Source organism: Bombina bombina, chromosome 3 (assembly GCF_027579735.1).
Source record: "Bombina bombina isolate aBomBom1 chromosome 3, aBomBom1.pri, whole genome shotgun sequence".
NCBI lineage: Eukaryota > Metazoa > Chordata > Amphibia > Anura > Bombinatoridae > Bombina > Bombina bombina.
In genome coordinates, this window is record NC_069501.1 from 104,583,196 (window position 1) to 104,591,889 (window position 8,694).

Here is an 8,694-nt window from a genome sequence, read left to right on the forward strand (position 1 = left end):
GAAAACAGAAATGCAAGGGTTAAATTATAGAAAATATTTGTATGACATACATATTTCACATAGAAATACCAGGGGGTGCATATATGAGTAGATGAGGTAATATATATTAAAGAGATTGGAATATACAGTGTTCTCCCCAGGGCCTTTTAGTGGGCACACTACCTGGTTGATTTTACTGACCAACCGGATAAAAATTAAGCAAATATTAAGCTAAAAGTTAATATTTAATGTTTCAAATGTTTGTTGCTTAAATTATCATGTAATCTATTTAAGTTAAATAATGCAATTAATTTATGCTTTGGATAGCTTAAGTGACTTTTAAAAATGACAGCATATGTTATAATATTGCAAACAATTACACAGCCCCCGGCTACTTCATAATTCTACCTGGCTGGCAAATGTAGAGCTTACCGCTGGTATTACGAGTTGAAAGTAAACGGGATCGCTTCAGCGCAATCACAATTTACGCTAGAATGATTACTGCAAAATCAGAGCTCTGGTTAACTGTTTTGTGACATAAAAAGTTGCACAAAACACTTCAGAATACATTACAATGTACAGTTACATTCATAATAACTCATAATATCTAATAAAAATGATTTAAAAATATATTGCACACAAAAGTTATAAGGGCTCAAAGATAGGAAGTGTAAATACATAAATAGTACATTGGAGCCCTTAGCAGTTAAGCAGATGAAAACATGAAAAAGCATATTTATACAATATTCAGATTTAATAAAGTGTTACACTGTGTATTTACTGTAAATATTTTACATTCCAATGTTCTGCACATAGCAGAATATGTTCTATGTATTTATAAATAGATATTCCTGTCTGTATATAATTTAATCATCTATATTATGTATAGATATATATTGTGCAAAATTACCATCAGATATATGTAGAAATATTTATTTATGAATAAATAAAACATATTTTGTTATGTGAAGAGCATTGGAAAGTGAAATATTCATATTTTCAATGTCGGGTTAGCGCACATAAGAATATGCGTTCGGGTTTTTGTGCCGAGAGTGGGGTATTTTTTCCACTTTTTTTTTCTCCCTTGATTTCTAGGGGGGAATACATGAACATGCTCGTGATATTCTAAGTTTGGCTTTTTGCCCTTGTCATGTTTTTGAGCGAGCAAAAGCAGTTTGCTTTCGACTCATAATATAAGCATAAAAAGCTTACTTATAGCGCAATTAAACGGACAGTCAAGTCCAAAAAAAAACTTTCATGATTCAAATAGGGCATGTAATTTTAAACAACTTTCAAATTTACTTTTATCACGAATTTTGCTTTGTTCTCTTGGTATTATTAGTTGAAAGCTAAATTTAGGAGGTTCATATGCTAATTTCTTAAATCTTGAAGGCCGCCTCTAATTTAAATGCATTTTGACAGTTTTTCACCACTAGAGGGAGTTAATTCACGTGTTTCATATAGATAACATTGAGCTCATGCACGGGAATTTACCGAGGAGTGAGCACTGATTGGCTAAAGTGCAAGTCTGTCAAAAGAACTGAAATAAGGGGGCAGTCTGCAGAGGTTTAGATACAAGGTAATTACAGAGTTAAAATGTGAATTATTATAACTGTGTTGTTTATGCAAAACTGGGGAATAGGTAATTAAGGGATTACCTATCTTTTAAAACAACAAACATTCTGGTGTTGACTGTCCCTTTAAAGCTTGAGTGGGAGCGTTAATTAACGCTCCACTTGTAATCTTGCCTATACTATTTATATGAATTGAATAAACTAATAAAATTCTCTTTATTAATTAATGGACAATCTATCACAAGATTTAAACCTTTATTGTAAATTTAAACATAACATCACATTATTGCAACTAATCAATTAAATGCTATAATTTAATTTGCCACTATTTTTTTTAATACAGCTAATAAAGAAATATTTGATTACAACTTTTTAAAATGTTTTCCAAAGGTAAAAACTTATTTTAAAGCAGAAAGGGTGTTTTCAAAGGCACACAAAAGATAAAAGTAAAGGAACATAAAACCCCAATTTTTTCTTTCATGAGTCAGATAGAGCATGCAATTTTAGACATCTTTCTCATTTACTTATTTTATCAAATTTTCTTCATTCTTGGCATCTTTTTGATGAAAAACAGGGAGGTAATCTTAGGAGCATGCATGTGTCTAGAGCACTATATGGCAGCAGTTTTGCCAGAGTGTTATCCATTTGCAAGAGCACTAAATGGCAGCAGACACCTACTTAGGTATATCTTCACCATGAAAATAAATTTGATAATTTAAGTAAAATGGAAACTTTTATAAAATTGTATATTCTGTCTGAATCAAAAAATACATTTTTTGGTTTTCATATGCCTTTAAAGTTACATGATTCATATAGACGAATGGCACACAAACGTTTCTGTGCAGATAGCAAGTCACTAATGTTGAACATGGACAGAGGAAAATAAATTATACTCACAATTATGCTATTGCATGAAGTCACAATTATAGTTTAAAATTACCTAGATAATTAGTTATTAATTAATTAATTACATTAAATTTAACTGTATATACTACTCAACCTTGTAAATGTTTGTATAAATATACATTCTCAGTTACCTAATGAGAAGCCTGGACCTGCTTTTGATGTGAACCAATAATTGATGTCAGCTCAATTGACATTATGATATTAAATATTGAGTTTGCTAACAGTGAAAATTCAATCTTTCTGACAGCAAGAGAAAGAATAAATATGAGATCACGGCAATGGTGGGGGAGGTAAATGTAATCTACTTGTCTTCTCTAGAACTTACTGCCATAAAGACTGATGTATTAAATATGTCATTTTGCCCTACTGAGTATCCTGATAACTTTGCATGTAACTCTACCTATGTGGTATATGCCCTTAAATGCCCATGTAGGCTTTTATATATAGGTGAGACCACCCAAAGGGTCAGGGACTGCATTGTTCAACATAAGTTGAATATTAGAAACCCTGAACTTAGATATCTGCTAGTGCCATCACATTTTCATCAAATGGGTCACCAGGTAAGTCAGTAAAGATGTATGATCTTAGGTCAGGATAGGAAAAAAACAAGAGGGGGCCATAGACAAAGGGATTTGCTATATAAAGAAACAAGATGGATCTGGAAATTAGATACCATGTATCCTAAAGGAATGAACAGGGAATTTGATTTAAATTCTCTAAATTTGTCAGGTTCTGTATGATTTGCTAGGTGTTGAGAATAAAATCATACAATGAGGTTAAGAACCGCAGCTGCTGAGATTTTATCTATGTATTTGTAAAAAGTGGGTGGTATGTAGCAGGTAGAGATTCTGATGTATGACATGAACTATCACCTGTGATAGTGTCAAACATCAGATAAATCAATTTGCAGAGATTTGATATCAGGGGAGATAGTGAGAGGACACTATTGTTACTCCATGTGTCAAATACACTGAAATTATGTAGCAGAGTCCCTCAGAGTATAACCCATATATAGAGATTATATAAAATTAACATATGATAAACAAATTGAGCTACATATATATGTTATAATACAGCTGTACAGTTAATCTAGAGATTCTCACTTAGTTGTAAATAAGCATGAGTGAAAAAATAGCAAGCAAGGAGAAAAAAGAATTTGGTCTTAGAAATGCAGCAGTGCACAAATGTTGCGGTATGGGAGCAACCTTCAAGTTACATTTCTTAAGTACCTGTGGTGGGGTAAACCCCTAAGATTGTCCAGGGTAATTCCAAAACTGGAGATAGTTTCACGGGCTGCTGAGGGTCCGGTAAAGTTGGAGCTCTGTTTCTCCGTGGTCGGCGTGTGACGTCACGCGCAGTGATCCGATGAAGATCCGGCTCTACAGTTAGAGACTGAGACAGTTGTTAGGAAGGCAGCAGGAACTAGCTTAGGCTCAGGATAATACCGTAAGCTACCAGGAGGCGGCAGACGGACAATAACAAGCAATAGGATAAGTGAGTAGGTGCTATATATAGGCAGGTTAATCAAGGAGTGTTATTTTTAACAGGACAATTACTTCAGTTAACTGCAACACAGATGATCTTGACAGTACACCCCCATCAAGGAGCAACTCCGGGGCTCAAGGGTGCGGACGGTCCGGGTTTCTACGATGAAACAGTGAAATCAATCGGCGTGCTGAGATATTGCTAGCAGGTTCCCAGGAGTTATGTTCCGATGAATACCCCTTCCAACTAATAAGATACTGCAAGGTACCACGGAACAATCGAGAATCCAAAATGGCATCAACTTCGTATTCTGTGGTTGGATCTATTGAGACCTGTGGAGCAGAATCAGATGGAAAGTTTCTCAAGGCTTTGTATGGTTTTAGGAGGGAGACATGGAATGTAGGATGTACTTTCATGTTATCTGGAAGTTTAAGCGTAACAGCATTCACATTCACAACCCTAGTTATTGGGTAAGGTCCGATATATAAAGGAGAGAATTTCTTTGAAGGGGTGTTAAGCTTTAGATTTCTGGTGGATAACCAGACTAGATCTCCAGTAGCATAAGAAGGAGGTTTTCTTCTTTTCCTATCATAAAACTTCTTTTGGGTTTCCTTTGACTCCTGTATCTCACTTTGTATGGTAGTGAAGTTAGAAGAGATAGTATCTGTCAGTTCAGATATACCCGGGAAGTTGCTACGAATATCAGGTTGGAAATCGAACCGAGGGTGGAATCCATAATTGGCATAGAACGGTGTCGTTCTAGTAGTGGTGTTGACTGTGTTGTTGAATGAAAACTCAGCATATGGTAAATGTATGGACCATGAGTCTTGTTGATCAGAACAATAAAGTCGAATGAACTGTTCGATCCATTGGTTGCATCGCTCTGTCTGCCCGTTAGTTTGAGGATGATATGCTGTAGTGAGTTTTTTATCTATCTTGAATGTCGTACAAAAATTCGTCCATAATCTACTGGAAAATTGAGTTCCTCTATCACTGAGAATAGATGTAGGCAGTCCATGGAGTTTGAATACGTTTTTTATGAGTAGTTGGATTGTTTCCATAGCAGTAGGCAATTTGTGATAGGGAACAAAGTGAGCCATTTTGCTAAACAGGTCTACAGCCACAAGGATGGTGTTATAGATGTTTGATTTTGGTATATCAACTATAAAATCAACGGCTACTTCGGTCCATGGAATTGACGGAGTAGCGAGAGGTAGTAACAAACCATAGGGAGCTTGTTTTGTGGATTTAGAAACGGTGCAAGTATGGCAGGAGGCGACATATTGTTTTATGTCTTGAGACATCTTAGGCCACCAATAAGACCTCTTGGCGAGTTCAAGTGTCTTTCTTGATCCCGGGTGCCCCGCTAATAGAGAATCATGGAGGGTATGGAGTACCATTTGTCTCCGGATTGGGGGAATGTATAGAAGTTCTTGATGGTAGTACAGGTTATCATCTTTCTTATCTAGAAGAGATAGGGGTTTTGTCAGATCTTCCGTTTGTTCTTGTACCAATTGTGGTTTGAAGTCACAGATAAATGAAATAAATCGATCTCTAGGTATCAGACTTTCGTCAGGTGTACGGTGACATGACACCTAGAGAGAGCGTCAGCTTTGTGGTTTTGTTTCTTGCTGGACGATAGACTATTTGATAATTAAATCTAGTTAAGAACATCTGCCACCTTACTTGTCTAGAGGATAGAGTGCGAGTGCTTTTTAGATACTGCAAGTTCCTGTGATCCGTATAGATCAATATTGGAACACTTGTACCCTCAAGAAGGTGTCTCCAGTGCTCGAGGGACAACTTAATAGCCAACATTTCCTTTTCCCCAATGGGGTAATTTTGTTCAGCTGCATTTAGAGATCGGGAGAAAAAGGCGACAGGATGAAGTGGTTGTTTTATGGCATCTCGTTGTGATAGAACTGCACCTACGGCAATGTCTGAGGCATCAACCTCCAATATATATTGATTCTGAGGATTTGGAAACCTTAGTATGGGTGCTGTGGTAAACTTGAGTTTCAAATACTCAAAAGCCTTTTGTGCATCTTGATTCCATCTAAAAGGTACAGTGGACTTCGTTAGCGTGGTTAACGGTTTGGTGAGTTTAGAGAAATCTTTTATAAATTTGCGATAAAAATTCGCAAAGCCCAAGAATCTTTGTACTTCTTTTCTAGACTTAGGACTGGGCCAGTCTTTAATGGTTTGTATCTTTGATTCCTCCATGTGAATACCTGATGAGGTGATTATATATCCAAGAAAAGCTATGTTCTGTGAATTAAAGATACACTTTTCGGGTTTGACATATAGGTGGTTGTCTCTTAACCTAGAAAGGACTTGCCTAACATGTAACACATGTTCGGATAGGGTCTTAGAGTATATCAATATGTCGTCTAGATATATGACTATGAAGATGTCTAAGATATCTCTAAACAGGTCATTTATTAGGTATTGGAAGGTGGCTGGGGCGTTGCAGAGCCCGAAAGGCATGACTGTGTATTCATAATGGCCGTATCGGGTCCTGAACGCCGTCAGCCACTCATCCCCACTTCGTACTCTGATTAAATTATACGCCCCTCGGAGGTCCAATTTCGTAAAGAATTTGGCCCCTTCTAATCTTTCGATTAGTTCCGGAATCAAGGGTAAGGGGTACCTGTTTTTTATGGTGATCCTATTGAGTTGTCTGTAATCTATGATGGGCCTTAGGGAGCCGTCTTTGTTTTTAACAAAAAATATTCCGGCTCCCGCCGGCGAGGTAGAAGGGCGTATAAACCCCTTCCTTAGATTATCCTCCAAGTAGGATTTCAAGTGTTCGAGTTCCGTTTTGGAAAGGGGGAAAATGTGGCCACAAGGTATATCTGCTCCTGCTACTAACTCTATAGGGCAGTCATACTTCCTGTGTGGGGGTAAGGTCTCAGCCTCAGTTTTGTTGAAAAGGTCCATGAAATCCCTATACTCACTAGGTATATTGATTCCTGAGTCTACCTGGGTGGTGTGGAGGATGGCAATAGGAAAGCATGTAGTGGTGCAATATTTAGAGCTGAATGTGAGTGACAGTGTGTCCCATGAGATATAGGGGTTGTGTAAACTTAACTAGGTCAATCCCAAAATGACAGGTGATACTGGTGAAGCAATGACATCAAAGGATATATATTCCCTGTGATGTTCAGTAGTAGATACCAACAAGGGAATTGTTTGAAATTCAACAGGTCCTGAGGAAACAATCTTACCATCTATACCACGCAAAAGAATGGGAGACTTTTTCTGCACCAGTGGTATTTTATTTTTATAAGTGAATTCCTTATCTATATAACATGCTGTAGCACCAGAGTCAATAATGGCTGGAACGTTGACTCGTAGGAGATCCCACTGTAACAAAAGATCAAGTTTACAATACGTGGTGGTAGATTCATATGTATTACAGCAGGAGTAGGTGGTAACATTCTTACCCTTTCGTTGTTTCTGCAAAGAAGGACACTCTCTCACTGTATGCTCGTCTGAGGCACAATATAAACATAGGTTGTTCTCACGTCTTCTGTTTTTCTCTTGAGTAGATAGGGGTCCCTTCAGGAAACCGATATCCATAGGCTCTGATGTTGTTTTACTAGAGGCATGAGGTGTAGGGTTTGAATAGTGTTTCTTGTAGTGTGTCTCTGGGTAAGCCCTCTCATGCATACGTTCTCTGAGACGTCTATCTATTGTAATAGTGAGATTTATAAGTCCTTCTAAAGTGGGGGGTAAATCTATACGAGACAGCTCATCTTTGATAGGCTCAGATAAGCCAAGCCTGAATTGGTTTTTAAGAGAAACATCATTCCATTGGGAATCTTTTGCCCATTTTTAAAAATCTGTGATGTACTCTTCGACAATCCTTTTTCTTTGTTTCAAAGCTCTAAGTGCTGTCTCAGCAGTTTGTTGCTTAAAAGGATCTTCATATAACTGACCCATAGCTGTTAGAAAGGCATCAAGTGAATTTAATATAGTGTCGTTAGACTCAAAAAAAGTATTGGCCCATGTGCGGGGTTCACCTCTCAAATAGGAAATGACAGTCAAAACTCGTGACCTGTCATTTGGATATGTTTGGGGCTTAAGTGTAAAAAGCAAAAGACAGGCATTTTTAAAATCCCTGTATTGGGACCTGTCACCAGAAAATTTCTCAGGCTGACTTATTTGGGGTTCTGAGGAATGTATTTTAGGCTCTATATATTCCTTAATATAAGCTTTAAGGGCACTATTTTCTGCCTTAAGTGTAGATAGCCCCTCTGTGAGTAAGTCAACTTTTTGATTTAAGGTCTGCATGCAGGCAGTCATCTCAGCTGGGTCCATTTGTAGGGCTTGTTATTCTGTCAGGTTCTGTATGATTTGCTAGGTGTTGAGAATAAAATCATACAATGAGGTTAAGAACCGCAGCTGCTGAGATGTTATCTATGTATTTGTAAAAAGTGGGTGGTATGTAGCAGGTAGAGATTCTGATGTATGACATGAACTATCACCTTTGATAGTGTCAAACATCAGATAAATCAATTTGCAGAGATTTGATATCAGGGGAGATAGTGAGAGGACACTATTGTTACTCCATGTGTCAAATACACTGAAATTATGTAGCAGAGTCCCTCAGAGTATAACCCATATATAGAGATTATATAAAATTAACATATGATAAACAAATTGAGCTACATATATATGTTATAATACAGCTGTACAGTTAATCTAGAGATTCTCACTTAGTTGTAAATAAGCATGAGTGAAAAAA

At 37.1% G+C, this 8,694-nt stretch overlaps 1 long non-coding RNA gene across 1 annotated transcript; it reads right to left on the reverse strand.

The window, feature by feature from the left end:
- Window positions 1-7,200: 7,200 nt before the first annotated feature.
- Window positions 7,201-7,500, reverse strand: LOC128651508 (uncharacterized). Its single transcript, XR_008401103.1, has 2 exons — window positions 7,391-7,500; window positions 7,201-7,310 (listed from the first exon to the last, which is right to left on the reverse strand). It is a non-coding gene; the product is annotated as an uncharacterized LOC128651508 (long non-coding RNA).
- Between the last annotated feature and the right edge of the window lie 1,194 nt (window positions 7,501-8,694).